This window comes from Gobius niger, assembly GCF_951799975.1.
Source record: "Gobius niger genome assembly, chromosome: 15".
NCBI lineage: Eukaryota > Metazoa > Chordata > Actinopteri > Gobiiformes > Gobiidae > Gobius > Gobius niger.
Window position 1 is genome coordinate 18,700,793 of NC_136866.1, and position 18,593 is coordinate 18,719,385.

General features: G+C 42.5%; 1 protein-coding gene across 1 annotated transcript in view; it reads left to right on the plus strand.

Moving 5' to 3' along the window:
* The window catches only part of fndc1 (fibronectin type III domain containing 1), a 150,244-nt gene that overhangs the window by 107,105 nt on the left and 24,546 nt on the right, over window positions 1-18,593 (plus strand). The gene's annotated exons all lie outside the window — the stretch shown is intronic.

The window sequence follows — 18,593 nt, forward strand, 5'->3', positions numbered from 1 at the left end:
TAATTATTATTTTTTTTTTTCTCCGGAAATGATCGCGTTTTTGACCCGCTGAACGTGGGCGAAAACTCACCAAAATTGGCGGAGGCAATGAGGCAGCGAAAAAATTTATGATATTGGACGAATGGGACACGCCCACAACAAAATGGCTCCACAGCGCCCTCTGGAAGCGGACCCCAATTCAAAAAAATCGGGGCGTTTTTGGGCGTACGCCCGAATCCCTCGGCACAGTGAGAGGGGACATCAGGACAAGCCCAAAACTCACTTGGAGCGCCACGCCCACTCGCACAGGGAGGCGGCCATCTTGGCTTCAAACCCGGACATCGTCTAAACTCATTTTACGTTTTAACGAACTAGTCCCTGGTTTTTCGTCGGATTTAGATCACATTTGGCACAGTGCATCTAGACATATTGAAATTCAATATTTGCCCAGCGTTTCTCAAAAAAGTGTCACCGTCTCCGCGTAACGCCGCGGCGAAAAACGCGTAGATTTCGCGTTGTTTACAAGAAAGCTCACGCTCACAGGCATAAGCCCACAGAGCTCATATTCATGTCACTAATGCGCCACCTGAAACTGAACAGAATGAAGCCATTAATGTGTAGCCTGCTCCAAGTATAGCGCCCCCTAGCCATACCTTGAAAACTGCACTTTTGAATATTTTTAATACAATGATGCCAGTATGTTCTAGACACTTTTGCAAACCAAAAAATACGATATAGTCATGTCATATTTTCTAAGATGTGGGCGTGACTTTGACTTTTCATTGGTAATCTGTATGGACCTGTCTTGTTTGTCAACAAACTAGTCCCTGGTTTTTCAGCAGAATAAGCCCATACCTGTTTAAACAGACTCTCCTGACACGGGGCTACAAAAAATACCTGACTTTTTTTTCACTCAGACCCCCCCGTTTCGAATGGCGCCCCCCCAAAAACACGTTTTGTCATGTAAATGTGACACCATCTCGCAGGCACGCGCTCTATCCAGTCTGGATCATACTTGGCTGACAGAAGGCCACTTACGGTCTGATTTCATAGAGATCAATTACTTCACGGTGCACATCACTATAGCGCCACCTGCCTATACCCTGAAAATTTTATTTTGTCCGATTTCCACGAAACTTTCCAGATGGCTTCTACTCATCATAACAAACATAAAAATATATTACACCATGCCTCTATCTTGCTCCGTTCTCCTAATATTTAGGCCCGAGCCGGACGCAGTCCTGGCAAGGGACTATTGTTTTTGGGTGGTTTCTTCTTATTATTATTTTTTTTCTCCGGAAATGATCGCGTTTTTGACCCGCTGAACGTGGGCGAAAACTCACCAAAATTGGCGGAGGCAATGAGGCAGCGAAAAAATTTATGATATTGGACGAATGGGACACGCCCACAACAAAATGGCTCCACAGCGCCCTCTGGAAGCGGACCCCAATTCAAAAAAATCGGGGCGTTTTTGGGCGTACGCCCGAATCCCTCGGCACAGTGAGAGGGGACATCAGGACAAGCCCAAAACTCACTTGGAGCGCCACGCCCACTCGCACAGGGAGGCGGCCATCTTAGCTTGAATTGGCTTTTAAGTGGCTTGTAAGTGGCCCACCCATCCTCCGTGAAAATCCCCAGAGGTCTTAGCCTGGCAACATACTGGCCTCTGTCAGAGGCTTCTGTGTCCTGAAATTCGCCAATTTTCCAAATTTCTCCCTTTCTTCACAAAAGCCACACTTTTGGACTCGTAGGTACTTATACTACCCCTCTGTCACAAACAGAAGCTTTAATTTGGACGTTTTTGCCTCCAAATTCACGTTTTTCTCAACAGTACAATCACAGGAAGTTAAATTTGACTGTTTCCTGTCCGTCTCTCTGTGTGTTCCTCGTACTATATGGGTCTTACCAATATATTGCTTCAATATCGAGGGTGCTGCAGGGCTGAAACCCCCTCTCAACAATTCTTTGGGCAGCCAGGAATTTACCGCAATTACAACATGATAGAATATATTACTTTCTAAACTGTTAATCCGTTTCCTGCAAATACACAAGTGCAGGGTCTCTCATGGGATTTATTTCACATCCGCTGCTTGTATTCTCAGCCTAAGTAGCTCCATTGGTAGAGTGCTGGGTTAATGTGCAGGAGGTTGCTGGATCAAATCCCAACCAAGACTCTTTTTCACTTGTTTTTCTTTTGGACACATCACTTTCTGGGAAGAAAGTGCATCGTCGCCGACGGTTCCACACTCATTAAAAACAGGGAAATGACCCCTCCAGTGTGTTGCGAGTGCCATGAGTTCAGGACGTTTCCTAGAAGTTCCTGTGCCTGTGTGGCATCACAGCTTGAGCGTTAGATTCCCAACCATTAGGTTGCTGGATCAATATTGACTCTTTCTGACTTCAACTTTTTTTTTCTTTTTAGTAACCGCGCTTATGGTCCCACCCTCATGAAAACGCTTTCAAAATATGCATCACTAAAGAGAAAGAAATGGGGGGATAGTGGGGAGACAGTTGAGGAATCACTGGGGGAAAATGTCGAAAACTATCGGGGAAATGTTCCGGGGGGGGGGGACATGACCTGAAGAATTCTAAACTGTAAATCTGTTTCCTGCAAACACACAAATGCGGGGTCCTGTCATGAAATTAATTTCACATCTGCTGTTTAATCACTCAGTTGAAGTAGCTCCATTGGTAGAGAGCTGAACTAGTGTACAGGAGGTTGCTGGATCAAATCCCAACATTGACTTTTATTTCCTTTTTCTTTTGGACTCAGCACCTTCCAGGAAGAACTCACTAAAAACAGGGAAATAACTTCTCCTCCAGTGTGTTGCTGCGACCAAATTTCAGCCTGGGAATTTAGAGAAACCAAGCCATCATCAGGCCCATGTTTCAAGTGAAGGAGGTTGCCAGTCCAAACACAGCCATGACACTTTCATATTGCCTTCACCTTTTCCATGGGCTGCTGCACACATTGTCACAGCCTAAAACACATGAGTGCAGGACATTTCACAAGAGTTCCTGTGCCTGTGTGGCATCATAGCTTGAGCTTCAAGTTCCTAACCATGAGATTGCTGGATCAATACTGCCTTTAACTTTTTTTTTTTTTTTACCGCGCTTATGGCCCCATCCTCATGAAAAACTGTTTCACAATATGCATCACTAAAGAAAAAGAAATGGGGAAATTGTAGGGAGACAATTGAGGCAACACTGGGGAAAATGACGAAAACAATCGGGGAAATGTATGGTGGAAACATGACCTTAAATTACCTCTCTCCTCCAATGCTATGCTGGGAACTAACTTCTGCTCGATAATTTAGACAAAAGTAGCCCACATCGGGGTTCTACTACCATGGAGCAACAGCTCAATGATAATGAGCTCGTCTTTGGTGTAGGAGGTTGCCAGTTCAAATATGACTGTGACCCTTTTCTAATGCTTTCTCTATTCTTGCCTTGCCTGGCTAACGCCTTGTTGCTGTGTGCACTCGAATCATTTCGAACTGCACAGCAGCCGGTGGACCATGGCTGAAATTTTCGCATGGATTTGGGAACCAATCACAGAACGAGGAGGGACGTCAGGATGATGACGACCTATTCGATATACGGAAGTTGTAGTTTATTTATGGATAAAATAATACTCATAACATTTCCGGATTAAACATGACAGTAGCAGACGCGATGGCTACGTGCAGTAGCGCCCAATAACAACTATGAATAATGTAAACCACACCTCTCCTACGAGAACATGAATTGGTGGTCCCTAGACTAAATATCACTTGTGATTTTAGTCTGGTGTTAGCCAGGCTAATTTTTGCCGGCATTTAATAGGATTTCTGATACAGTGAAGTCAGTGATTTTAACAGTTTATACAGTGTTAAGAGATTCTGCAATTTAAACAGTTTTTACAGTTTCTGCAACATATAGGGATTTTCACAATAGCACTGTAATACAACTTCAAGTGACTTTCGCATATAATGCACTGTAATGCAACTTAAAGGGACTTTCGCATAAAATGTACTGTAATGCAACTTAGAGGGACTTTCGCATATAATGTACTGTAATGCAACTTAGAGGGACTTTCGCATATAATGTACTGTAATGCAACTTAGAGGGACTTTCGCATATAATACACTGTAATGCAACTTCAAGGGACTTTCGCATATAATACACTAATGCAACTTCAAGGGACTTTCGCATATAATACACTAATGCAACTTAAAGGGACTTTCGCATATAATGTACTGTAATGCAACTTAAAGGGACTTTCGCATATAATGTACTGTAATGCAACTTAGAGGGACTTTCGCATATAATGTACTGTAATGCAACTTAAAGGGACTTTCACATAAAATGCACTGTAATGCAACTTAAAGGGACTTTTGCATCAAAATGAGCGAGTTCAATCATGGGGCTCGTAAGGACCTAGTGTGATGAAGAGTGGTCGCAAGGGACCAAAGCAAACAGAGGAGGTCGCAAGGCATGAGAGTGAGCGGAGGTGGTCGCAAGGGACGCAGCGAGCGGAGGTGGCCGAAAGGGACGAGAGCGAGTGGGGGCGGTTGCAAGGGACGAGTCCCCAAGGGCGAGGGCCTTCATCGCCGCTTGCGGCTTTAATTATTATTATTATTTTGGTGCGCCTTTGACCCCAATTTTGACCCCCTGAATATTAACGAAAACTCCATTTTATTTGACTAAATGATCAAAGTTGGTGAAAAATTCAATATTTTGAAGTCTGCAAAATCACACTGTGCATAATGCCTCAGTGGCGCCCCCTCAAGTCTGACCCCTATTCAAATGGAGGCATGAGTTTTTGGCCTAAACCTATGTTATTCGGTACAGTGATAGAGCACATCAAGACAAACGTAAAACGTCATTATAGCTACTTCCTCTGACAAACCGGAAGTCGGCCATATTGGATTGAAAATTTTACCCAGCATTTCTTCGCCTGACATTTTTTCAAGTCACTCCCAGGATTTTGGACCAAATGACATTTAACTTGGTGAGTGCAATCTAGAGGCGTAGAGCTACAATAATCAAGCTCTTTTGTTCAGATATCTGTTACGGTGTGTCTCTACCGCTCTGCTAAAAAACATGCTTTTTCCGCGCCTCTTTGACGACAACTCACAAGGGCATGCAAATTCAGATCACACTCATCTTTGGATCACATAAGCCCCTCTGTGGATCGTACTGATTACCCTTGATAATTGTACAATTTTCACAAAAATAGCGCCCCCTACCCATACCTTCAAAATTACACTTGCACGAAAGTGAAAACAAAGGTGATATCCTGATTCGGCACGTCGCACTGATCAAAAAAGTCTATTACAACATGCCTCTATCTCGCTTAATTTTCTGTATAATTAGGCCCGAGCAACGGACACGCAGTGTCCCGCGAGGGACTAATTAAAACCGTTAACGGGGGACGAAAACGCAAGAATTCACGTAGCAAACGTGAACCGATTCGCAAGTAACAGGGGTCAAAACGTAGTGCTCCGCAAGCTCTAATTTTGGGTGGGGTTCGCGAGAGAAAATAATAAAATATGGCTCAGTGGCGCCCCCTCAAGCATGCAGTTTACATTGAGTCAATGAGAGCCCGGTGGCAAAAAAAATCATCGTACAAAAGTGACATTGGCCAGGGACATAGACCACGTCAAGACATGTCAAAAATGATATTACGACCCCGCCCTAAATGCTACAGGAAGTCGGCCATCTTGGCCCGAACCTCAAACCTTCAAAATCGTACCTCTTGAACTTCTGGTCCCTGATCCTCGAGTTTTCTATGGAAAGCCTCCAATTTTGGCCAACATGTCCCCAACCCATGTGGCTTTCAAAATCATCAATTCAAATTTTGTTCCATTATTGGGCGTGGTCATGACAAGGCCGCAACTGAGAGGCCATTTTCAGCAAATTTCAAAGCCTCATATCTTTCACAGACTCGGCCGGATTGGAAAGGACCCAATCCGGCGCGCGTGCACATTCCCCACCTGGACCTAATGGTGTGCACACGCAGCCGTTATCGCCAAAAATGCCTTTAATTGGCTTTTAAGTGGCTTGTAAGTGGCCCGCCCATCCTCCGTGAAAATCGCCAGAGGTCTTAGCCTGGCAGTATGCTGGCTTCTGTCAGAGGTTTCTCCTGAAATTCGCCAGTTTTCCAAATTTCCCCCTTTCTTCACAAAAACTACACTTTTGGACTCGTATATACTTATACTACCCCTCTGTCACAGACATCAGCTTTAATTTGGACGTTTTTGCCTCCAAATTCACGTTTCTCTCAACTGTACAATCACAGGAAGTTCAATTCGACTGTTTCCTGTCCGTCTCTCTGTGTGTTCCTCGTACTATATAGGTCTTACCAAATAATTGCTTCAATATCGAGGGTGCTGCAGGGCTGAAACCCCCTCTCAACGATTCTTTGGGCAGCCAGGAATGTACCCCAATTACAAAATGATACAATATATTATTTTCTAAACTGTTAATCCGTTTCCTGCAAATACACAAGTGCAGGGTCTCTCATGGGATTTATTTCACATCCGCTGCTTGTATTCTCAGCCTAAGTAGCTCCATTGGTAGAGTGCTGGGTTAATGTGCAGGAGGTTGCTGGATCAAATCCCAACCAAGACTCTTTTTCACTTGTTTTTCTTTTGGACACATCACTTTCTGGGAAGAAAGTGCATCGTCGCCGACGGTTCCACACTCATTAAAAACAGGGAAATGACCCCTCCAGTGTGTTGCGAGTGCCATGAGTTCAGGACGTTTCCTAGAAGTTCCTGTGCCTGTGTGGCATCACAGCTTGAGCGTTAGATTCCCAACCATTAGGTTGCTGGATCAATATTGACTCTTTCTGACTTCAACTTTTTTTTTCTTTTTAGTAACCGCGCTTATGGTCCCACCCTCATGAAAACGCTTTCAAAATATGCATCACTAAAGAGAAAGAAATGGGGGGATAGTGGGGAGACAGTTGAGGAATCACTGGGGGAAAATGTCGAAAACTATCGGGGAAATGTTCCGGGGGGGGGGGACATGACCTGAAGAATTCTAAACTGTAAATCTGTTTCCTGCAAACACACAAATGCGGGGTCCTGTCATGAAATTAATTTCACATCTGCTGTTTAATCACTCAGTTGAAGTAGCTCCATTGGTAGAGAGCTGAACTAGTGTACAGGAGGTTGCTGGATCAAATCCCAACATTGACTTTTATTTCCTTTTTCTTTTGGACTCAGCACCTTCCAGGAAGAACTCACTAAAAACAGGGAAATAACTTCTCCTCCAGTGTGTTGCTGCGACCAAATTTCAGCCTGGGAATTTAGAGAAACCAAGCCATCATCAGGCCCATGTTTCAAGTGAAGGAGGTTGCCAGTCCAAACACAGCCATGACACTTTCATATTGCCTTCACCTTTTCCATGGGCTGCTGCACACATTGTCACAGCCTAAAACACATGAGTGCAGGACATTTCACAAGAGTTCCTGTGCCTGTGTGGCATCATAGCTTGAGCTTCAAGTTCCTAACCATGAGATTGCTGGATCAATACTGCCTTTAACTTTTTTTTTTTTTTTACCGCGCTTATGGCCCCATCCTCATGAAAAACTGTTTCACAATATGCATCACTAAAGAAAAAGAAATGGGGAAATTGTAGGGAGACAATTGAGGCAACACTGGGGAAAATGACGAAAACAATCGGGGAAATGTATGGTGGAAACATGACCTTAAATTACCTCTCTCCTCCAATGCTATGCTGGGAACTAACTTCTGCTCGATAATTTAGACAAAAGTAGCCCACATCGGGGTTCTACTACCATGGAGCAACAGCTCAATGATAATGAGCTCGTCTTTGGTGTAGGAGGTTGCCAGTTCAAATATGACTGTGACCCTTTTCTAATGCTTTCTCTATTCTTGCCTTGCCTGGCTAACGCCTTGTTGCTGTGTGCACTCGAATCATTTCGAACTGCACAGCAGCCTGGGGACCATGGCTGAAATTTTCGCATGGATTTGGGAACCAATCACAGAACGAGGAGGGACGTCAGGATGATGACGACCTATTCGATATACAGAAGTTGTAGTTTATTTATGGATAAAATAATACTCATAACATTTCCGGATTAAACATGACAGTAGCAGACGCGATGGCTACGTGCAGTAGCGCCCAATAACAACTATGAATAATGTAAACCACACCTCTCCTACGAGAACATGAATTGGTGGTCCCTAGACTAAATATCACTTGTGATTTTAGTCTGGTGTTAGCCAGGCTAATTTTTGCCGGCATTTAATAGGATTTCTGATACAGTGAAGTCAGTGATTTTAACAGTTTATACAGTGTTAAGAGATTCTGCAATTTAAACAGTTTTTACAGTTTCTGCAACATATAGGGATTTTCACAATAGCACTGTAATACAACTTCAAGTGACTTTCGCATATAATGCACTGTAATGCAACTTAAAGGGACTTTCGCATAAAATGTACTGTAATGCAACTTAGAGGGACTTTCGCATATAATGTACTGTAATGCAACTTAGAGGGACTTTCGCATATAATGTACTGTAATGCAACTTAGAGGGACTTTCGCATATAATACACTGTAATGCAACTTCAAGGGACTTTCGCATATAATACACTAATGCAACTTCAAGGGACTTTCGCATATAATACACTAATGCAACTTAAAGGGACTTTCGCATATAATGTACTGTAATGCAACTTAAAGGGACTTTCGCATATAATGTACTGTAATGCAACTTAGAGGGACTTTCGCATATAATGTACTGTAATGCAACTTAAAGGGACTTTCACATAAAATGCACTGTAATGCAACTTAAAGGGACTTTTGCATCAAAATGAGCGAGTTCAATCATGGGGCTCGTAAGGACCTAGTGTGATGAAGAGTGGTCGCAAGGGACCAAAGCAAACAGAGGAGGTCGCAAGGCATGAGAGTGAGCGGAGGTGGTCGCAAGGGACGCAGCGAGCGGAGGTGGCCGAAAGGGACGAGAGCGAGTGGGGGCGGTTGCAAGGGACGAGTCCCCAAGGGCGAGGGCCTTCATCGCCGCTTGCGGCTTTAATTATTATTATTATTTTGGTGCGCCTTTGACCCCAATTTTGACCCCCTGAATATTAACGAAAACTCCATTTTATTTGACTAAATGATCAAAGTTGGTGAAAAATTCAATATTTTGAAGTCTGCAAAATCACACTGTGCATAATGCCTCAGTGGCGCCCCCTCAAGTCTGACCCCTATTCAAATGGAGGCATGAGTTTTTGGCCTAAACCTATGTTATTCGGTACAGTGATAGAGCACATCAAGACAAACGTAAAACGTCATTATAGCTACTTCCTCTGACAAACCGGAAGTCGGCCATATTGGATTGAAAATTTTACCCAGCATTTCTTCGCCTGACATTTTTTCAAGTCACTCCCAGGATTTTGGACCAAATGACATTTAACTTGGTGAGTGCAATCTAGAGGCGTAGAGCTACAATAATCAAGCTCTTTTGTTCAGATATCTGTTACGGTGTGTCTCTACCGCTCTGCTAAAAAACATGCTTTTTCCGCGCCTCTTTGACGACAACTCACAAGGGCATGCAAATTCAGATCACACTCATCTTTGGATCACATAAGCCCCTCTGTGGATCGTACTGATTACCCTTGATAATTGTACAATTTTCACAAAAATAGCGCCCCCTACCCATACCTTCAAAATTACACTTGCACGAAAGTGAAAACAAAGGTGATATCCTGATTCGGCACGTCGCACTGATCAAAAAAGTCTATTACAACATGCCTCTATCTCGCTTAATTTTCTGTATAATTAGGCCCGAGCAACGGACACGCAGTGTCCCGCGAGGGACTAATTAAAACCGTTAACGGGGGACGAAAACGCAAGAATTCACGTAGCAAACGTGAACCGATTCGCAAGTAACAGGGGTCAAAACGTAGTGCTCCGCAAGCTCTAATTTTGGGTGGGGTTCGCGAGAGAAAATAATAAAATATGGCTCAGTGGCGCCCCCTCAAGCATGCAGTTTACATTGAGTCAATGAGAGCCCGGTGGCAAAAAAAATCATCGTACAAAAGTGACATTGGCCAGGGACATAGACCACGTCAAGACATGTCAAAAATGATATTACGACCCCGCCCTAAATGCTACAGGAAGTCGGCCATCTTGGCCCGAACCTCAAACCTTCAAAATCGTACCTCTTGAACTTCTGGTCCCTGATCCTCGAGTTTTCTATGGAAAGCCTCCAATTTTGGCCAACATGTCCCCAACCCATGTGGCTTTCAAAATCATCAATTCAAATTTTGTTCCATTATTGGGCGTGGTCATGACAAGGCCGCAACTGAGAGGCCATTTTCAGCAAATTTCAAAGCCTCATATCTTTCACAGACTCGGCCGGATTGGAAAGGACCCAATCCGGCGCGCGTGCACATTCCCCACCTGGACCTAATGGTGTGCACACGCAGCCGTTATCGCCAAAAATGCCTTTAATTGGCTTTTAAGTGGCTTGTAAGTGGCCCGCCCATCCTCCGTGAAAATCGCCAGAGGTCTTAGCCTGGCAGTATGCTGGCTTCTGTCAGAGGTTTCTCCTGAAATTCGCCAGTTTTCCAAATTTCCCCCTTTCTTCACAAAAACTACACTTTTGGACTCGTATATACTTATACTACCCCTCTGTCACAGACATCAGCTTTAATTTGGACGTTTTTGCCTCCAAATTCACGTTTCTCTCAACTGTACAATCACAGGAAGTTCAATTCGACTGTTTCCTGTCCGTCTCTCTGTGTGTTCCTCGTACTATATAGGTCTTACCAAATAATTGCTTCAATATCGAGGGTGCTGCAGGGCTGAAACCCCCTCTCAACGATTCTTTGGGCAGCCAGGAATGTACCCCAATTACAAAATGATACAATATATTATTTTCTAAACTGTTAATCCGTTTCCTGCAAACACACAAGTGTGGAGTCTCTCATGACATTTATTTCACATCCGCTGTGTTTTTCTCAGCCGAAGTAGCTCCGTTGGTAGAGAGCTGGGTTAGTGTACAGGAGGTTGCTGGATCAAATCCTGACTTTGACTCTCTTTCATTTTTTTTTACTTTTGGACTCAGCACTATCTGGGAAAAACATGCATCGTCGCCGATGGTTCCACACTCATTAAAAACAGGGAAATGAAATGACCCCTCCAGGGGGGACATGACCTGAAGAATTCTAAACTGTAAATCCGTTTCTTGCAAGCACTCAAGTACGGGATCTCTCATGACATTAATTTTTACATCTGCTGATTCATTCACTCAACCTGAGTAGCTCCATTGGTAGAGTGCCGAGCTAGTGTGCAGGAGGTTGCTGGATCAATTCCCAACCTAAACTTTTTTTATTTCCTTTTTCTTTTGGACTCAGCGCCTTCCGGTAAGAACATAAATCATTGCCTATGGTCCCACACTCATTAAAAACGGAGAAAAAACCTCTCCTCCAGTGTGTTGCTGGTACAAAATTGCAGCCTGGGAATTTAAATAAGCCAAGCTGTCATCAGGCCCATGTTTCAAGTGAAGGAGGTTGCTAGTCCAAACACAGCCTTGACACTTTTCTATTGCTTTCACCTTTTACGTGGGCCACTGCACACATTGTCACATGAGTACAGGATGTTTCATAAGATTTGCTGTGCCCGTGTAGCGTTATTGCTTGTGCATTGGGTTTCCAACCATGAGATTGCTGGGTCAATTTTGACCTTTGCTCTTTTTTTTTTTTTTTAACCGCACCTACGGTCCCACTCTCATGAAAAACGCTTTCATATGCGTCACTAAAGAGCTAGAAATGGGGGGATCGTAGGAAAACAATTGAGGGAAAATGTCAAAAACAATCGAGGAAATGTATGGGGGGGGCATGACTTGACTAACTTCTGCTCAATAACTTAGACAAAAGTAGCGCACATCAGGATAAGAGTACTATGGAGCTACAGCTCAGTGATAGTGTGCTTGTCTTTGGTGTAGGAGGTTGCTGGTTCAAATATGGCTGTGACACTTTTCTAATGCTTTCTCTTTTCTTGCCGGCATTTTAATAGGATTATGATACAGTGAAGTCTGTCTGTGATTTTAACAGTTTATACAGTGTTAAGAGTTTCTGCAATTTCAACAGTTCTTACAGTTTCTGCAACAAAATAGGGATTTTTGCAATTACAACACAATTATGCCACTACATAGGGATTTTCACAATAGCACTATAATGCAATTAAAGGGACTTTCGCATATAATGCACTGTAATGCAACTTAAAGGGACTTTCGCATATAATGCACTGTAATGCAACTTAAAGGGACATTCGCATATAATGCACTGTAATGCAACTGAAAGGGACTTTCGCATATAATGTACTGTAATGCAACTTAAAGGGACTTTCGCATAAAATGCACTGTAATGCAACTTAAAGGGACTTTCGCATATAATGCACTGTAATGCAACTTAAAGGGACTTTGCATATAATAAACTGTAATGCAACTTAAAGGGACTTTGCATATAATAAACTGTAATGCAACTTAAAGGGACTTTCGCATATAATAAACTGTAATGCATCTTAAAGGCACTTTCGCATATAATGCACTGTAATGCAACTTAAAGGGACTTTCGCATATAATGCACTGTAATGCAACTTAAAGGGACTTTCGCATATAATGCACTGTAATGCAACTTAAAGAGACTTTCGCATATAATGCACTGTAATGCAACTTAAAGTGACTTTCGCATATAATGCACTGTAATGCAACTTAAAGTGACTTTCGCATATAATGCACTGTAATGCAACTTAAAGGGACTTTCGCATATAATGCACTGTAATGCAACTTAAAGGGACTTTCGCATATAATGCACTGTAATGCAACTTAAAGGGACTTTCGCATATAATGCACTGTAATGCAACTTAAAGGGACTTTCGCATATAATGCACTGTAATGCAACTTAAAGGGACTTTCGCATATAATGCACTGTAATGCAACTTAATAGGGATTTTCGCGTCAATATGAGCGAGTTCAATCATGGAGCTCGCAAGGACCTAATGTGATGAAGAGTGGTCGCAAGAGACGAGAGCGAGCGGGGAGTGCGCCAGGGGCGAGGGCCTTTATCGCCGCGCGCGGCTTTAATATTATTATTATTATTATTATTATTATTATTATTATTATTATTATTATTATTATTATTATTATTATTTATGCTTATTTTTCCCCTAATGCCGATTTGTGGCAAAAAGAGGCAAATGTGGACTGGGTGGATTAAGTTAAGTATGTTTGAAGTTTCTATGTCATTGATACGGATTCAGGTTTGCAAACGTCTTTATTTAATCGTTTTTGGTTTGACTGATTGATTGTCCTTAAGAACACAGTGTTCTTATTACGTCAGGGCAGCCACACTGGCAGACTGCAGAGCATCAGGCTGAGTGAGTGAGTGAGTGAGTGAGTGAGTGAGTGAGTGAGTGAGTGAGTGAGTGAGTGAGTGAGTGAGTGAGTGAGTGAGTGAGTGTGTGAGTGAGTGAGTGAGTGAGTGAGTGAGTGAGTGAGTGAGTGAGTGAGTGAGTGAGTGAGTTCTGTACTAGTTGCTACCACTTCACCCCATTTGAACGATAAATCTATAATATAAAACGCAATCGGGAGTAGGGCAGGCACCGGCCGCGGGCATTGGCCACGGGTCCATATGGACCGCGGTGCTGCTGTCCGAGGACAACCCGGCGTCACAACAACGCGTTGCACTGCCGTGCGTGTGCGCGCATCCAATCAGGGCGATGTGTGTCATCGTCACTCACCGCTAAACTGCAGCTGTAGACGCTCCACACAGGTACAGTTACATCCTCCAACACACATGACATCTGCGCGTCTTTGTTTAAGTTTCTCCTGCAGGTGACCGTAGCTGTGGTTCATTATAGATCCAGTGCGCTGCGTTATGTCAGAGGCGCAGACAAATGCGTAAGATCCAATCCTGGTCATATTCCGTCTCCAAAGCATTGTCTCTGAAAAAAAGTACACACAGAATGTTGCCCAACAACTGGCCAAATAAGAGCTTCAAATCAAACGCGCTGCTCCGAGTGCTTCAGCCTATGTGTGCGGAAAGCAAAATGAAACTACCGCTTAACCAGTGCATGGCCTGCACTGCGTTGTTGTTTTTTTTGTTGCTTTGATGCTTGATTATAAAGCAGCTTTGAAAGCATTGCCAATTGTATTCTAAGGTTATAAATACTGTCTATTTAATTTCAAAACCAACTTATTATTTTTTAGATTGCACTTGCACCGTGATGCACCAAACCGCGGGTCCTGCACCGTGAATCGAACCGTTAGAGCTGAACCCCTAATATTTATCCATAATTATTCCACTGTCTCTTGAATTCTATTCCCTGAGTTTAGCAAACATATTGTCGTTGTAGTATATAAGAAAGGAGTACGGGTGCATCAAACACTCCAATTGCAGTTTGTTTGAAATTATTTTTAGCATTCATTATTTTAAACATTTGTAGAGGCCATAGTTTTTAGAATGGGTGGGAACCACTGGTCTAATTAGCGCGGGTCTACAGCTATACTGAGTGACGGGTTATAGGGACTAACCCAGAATATCAAATGTGGAGACTAGCGAGGCCCGGCCAAAGGCCGGGTCTCAGCTAGTTTTATATAAATAAATATGTAACACTCTTAAACTACAGTTATAATTTGATTGAACAACTTTGTAATATTTGATTCGTAGTATCTGTACGTTTACTGAAATAATGAAATCAAGAAGTTTGACCATCACTGCCAGACTGAGTGAGTGGACAATAACATTCATTTGGAGCTAGTCAATTGAACGCATTACATTGAAAGCCCCATGTAAATGCATTGGCAGGTAGAACACACACTTTGAAATCACATTGCTTTCATTTATTGGTCCATGTTTGCACAATCATCCCGCTCAACTTTCCAAACCATCTGTTCACTGGTGGATCCAGGAGATGAGCGCAGGGCTCAGGAATGCTACCTGCTTCTCTTTACGAACCTTTTGTTTTGATCATTTTTGGCCACGTGTTAATTAGAACTGGTTTGTATTACATTTGGTGGTGCTTGTGGTGAAATCTTTTTTGGAGAAGACTTGAGATGAGACATAACAGGCAGTGGTCAGTTTGGAGATATTTGGCAAGTTTTCTATTTTCTTTCTCCTTAACATCTTCGTTTTAAAGGAAAAAAATATAACAAACTCAGCCTTTATGATGTTAACCAACCTCACTGTCTTCATTCACAAAAAACTGGGCATGCTTGGTATTGTCGTAACCTCAGTGTCCACCATTCTGCTGTCCAATACAAATGCTCATTTCCTTTGTGCTTGTTTTATCACACCATAATTCTTACAGTTTTGCACTTAATGTTTTCAATGTTTCTTCAGTTTCAACTACATTTATTGAGGAGTTTTTTTTAACCCTAGAAAAAAACAAGCCGTAGTCTGAATTTTTACAGATTTATTCCACTAACAGCTTATTCTAAAACTAAACAAGAAATCTCCTATCAACACATCTTTGTAACTAATACGGCAACAAAATAAAACAATGAATTTAATCCTGACTCTGATGCACTATTTATATTCTAAGGCCAACAATCTTTTGCAACACAGTTTTGTAATATTTGTCAGTAATTTAGGAGAAAAGTGATTGATATCTGACCCATCATGAGAACGGGGGACACAACTCGGTTTTGGGGCATTTTGAGCAGGACATAGCTTGTGAAAGTGTCGTCTCCAAAGTTTCCAACAATGTGTTACACATGGAAATCTGATCATATTTGGAGAAGATGTGGGAAGTTGAATTTCGGAACTGGAAATATGTCAAAGAGAGGAATCGGCCTCTAAACTTTTGGGCTGTTCTCACCTCTCTGGGAGTGACAATAGGGCTCATTTACATCTCATTTAGAAAAACCATCCTGCTGTAAAGCCCCGCCCCCTGTCCTGTCATGTGTGTGGGGTTTCAGAGTTCACTCACTCAAACACACATAAACTGATCAACATTAGATAAAACTGACTTTTTTGCGTGGCATTTGTTTCACTAAAGGATGTGTCGACAACACAAACCAAAGCAGCGGTGCCTCCTCCCCAAACAACAACAGGAAACAGGAGACGAGCGTATTCTAACGTGGAAACAGAGCGAGACATCAGAGATCAACTCAAATAGCCGGTTTGAACCTAAAAGTTTACACTTTTAAATATACCATTACTGCAGCTTAAACATGTAGTGGCTTCTTTGTGGCTTCTGCAAAAAAGTGAAAATCACCAATTTTTCTCGAAACTTGTGCTGCCAACTTCTGTCCCTTGTTCTCGCGACGGGTCATATAAGTCTATATTTTAAGTTTTTCCCTATTCACCTGCAGTGTCTCGTCTTAAGGTCCAATTATGTATGGTCTGTGTTTTAGGGCACGTGAACATGTGTATTTCGTGTTTCTATAGCTTAAAATAAATTGGGATATTTGAATGGAAATGCAGGGACCGGACCTTTTTTTATCCCCCTGTTTTCAAGGGGAGTGTCCTGCATAAATGACACTTGACGATGAGGGACGACTCTTTTAAAAATTTTGTGTGTTTCTTGGAGCAACAACCAACAAAGTACGAGCCACTGTTATTAGCCAATAGCTTGCTAACAAATCAACGGCGCTGCTCAGAACTGGTCCAGTGATGGTTTATGAGATTTGAAAGGAAACTTCTGGAAAATTGAAGGAATATAGATCAGAGTGCTTCAGCTTATGATTAAGACATTACTAAACAAAACAGGATTACGCAAAATACTACTCTGGTAATGTTTTTGAGAAAAGAAAAAAAACTCAAAAAAGCTGTTTTTGAAATGTATCGCAAAAAGCCTGAGCTCTGTGAACGAAAAGTCCCTCTGCTGAGGCAACAGTCCAGTGAAGCCACATTGCCTGACAGCAGTGAATGGAAAGGCAGCGACAGGAGGAAAACAAAGCAAGCTCCCTGGGCAGCTGCAGATGGGCTGGTTCTGATCCAATATCAACAGAAGAACCTCTTCAAACCGCGGGAGGAGCAGTCGGCGGTGGGACACGCAGCCCAAGTGCTTTCTGAAAGTTTGCTCTGAGTGATTGGGAAGGTCAGAGCAGCAGGTTTCTTCTTGTATGCGCAGGATTAGGCCGAGATGCCAGGTCTTTCTTTTGCAGATGTCCGCCCAAAGGGAGACCACCTACAACTGTCTTCTTCTGTGGTCGCATTTTTCAATATACTGCTTTTCTACTGGTTTGAGAAGCTCCTGGTTTGAGGTTTGCTACAAATGAATAGCCCTTTGGGATCAATTAAGTTTTCTGAATCTGAATTAAAGTGCTCCTGAGAGTTGGGCCAAATGGATGCTGGAGGCAGGATATAGAATCCGGGATGATCCGGAACATGAGCAACAGAGATGAATGAACTTCCTGGTTAAATATGCTTCTGTGAAATTGGGAGGTGCCGAGGAGGAATAGTGAGGCGTGGCCCTGCACCTGAACCTCACTTATTTTCATTAACGATTGGACTGTAGTTAATGTACCTGGATGTTTTATCTTACTATTGTGATAATAATAGTAATGACAGTGGCTCTGAGGTTAGGTTGCGTTGGGTGTGGGCTGGGTTGCTTTATTTGTACCCAAAGATAAATTTGTCATGCAATTCTGAGGAAAACTAGTCAAACATTTATGAACACTAAATTATACAAAGAATAAATAACCACCTCACTTAAATCCGTGGTGTGGAGTCGGGTTTGCCGCTGCTCTGTGGTGAATGAGGGACGTTATTTGCAGAGCACAATGCAAAGTTGCAGGAAGCCAAACGCAGATAAATATTCCAGACATCGCTATAATCAGCCATCTTCATTTGCCCAAGTCATTATGTCCACTTACAAGCATACAGAGTCCAGAAAGAGTCTAAAAATCCACTTTACTACACTGCATTTGAGCCAGGTGGAAGTACACGTGAGACTAAGCCCCGGCCATCAATTAGCATAGACAATGGAAATAATTCACCCCATCGCCTTTTTAATTTGAGCAATACTGATAGAAAAAAAGTTGAATAGGCAGTCTACATAAAAAAGAAAAAAGAAAAGTAGTTAGCTTTAAAGTTTAATATCAATTCATGGCATCAATAATTGTGAATATTTGTCAAATCTTAATTTATTTGATATAAAATATTATATATATATATATATACATAATATATATATATATATATAATATAATATATTGCATCAAGCACAGCGTGGATTGTGAAACATGGAGATGCATGGTGATAATTGGCTTAATGGAATGGTATATGGCTGGTGGTTACAGATGTGTGGACCGAGATGCATCGTGGTCACGGTGATGATTCGAATCACATCTCTGGTGTCACCAGGTGTATCTTAAATGAATCGGATCGTGGCAGGTGTATCGAGATGCAAATCGCATCGGACAGAGGGCAAAGATTCCCATCCCCACTATATCCCTAAAATCTGCAAATTCACAATATTGGGTCCAAAAGTACCATAAAGCTTTTCAATACGTTTATTTTTACTCCAGCCTGTACCATCTCTAATACAAACAGGCCCCTTCGTGGTCCCCTGGGAAAAGGCAGTGGTTGTTTGTAAAATGAAAAGTACATACATCATCTGTCTGACGTGTTATGGCCTTGTTCTTG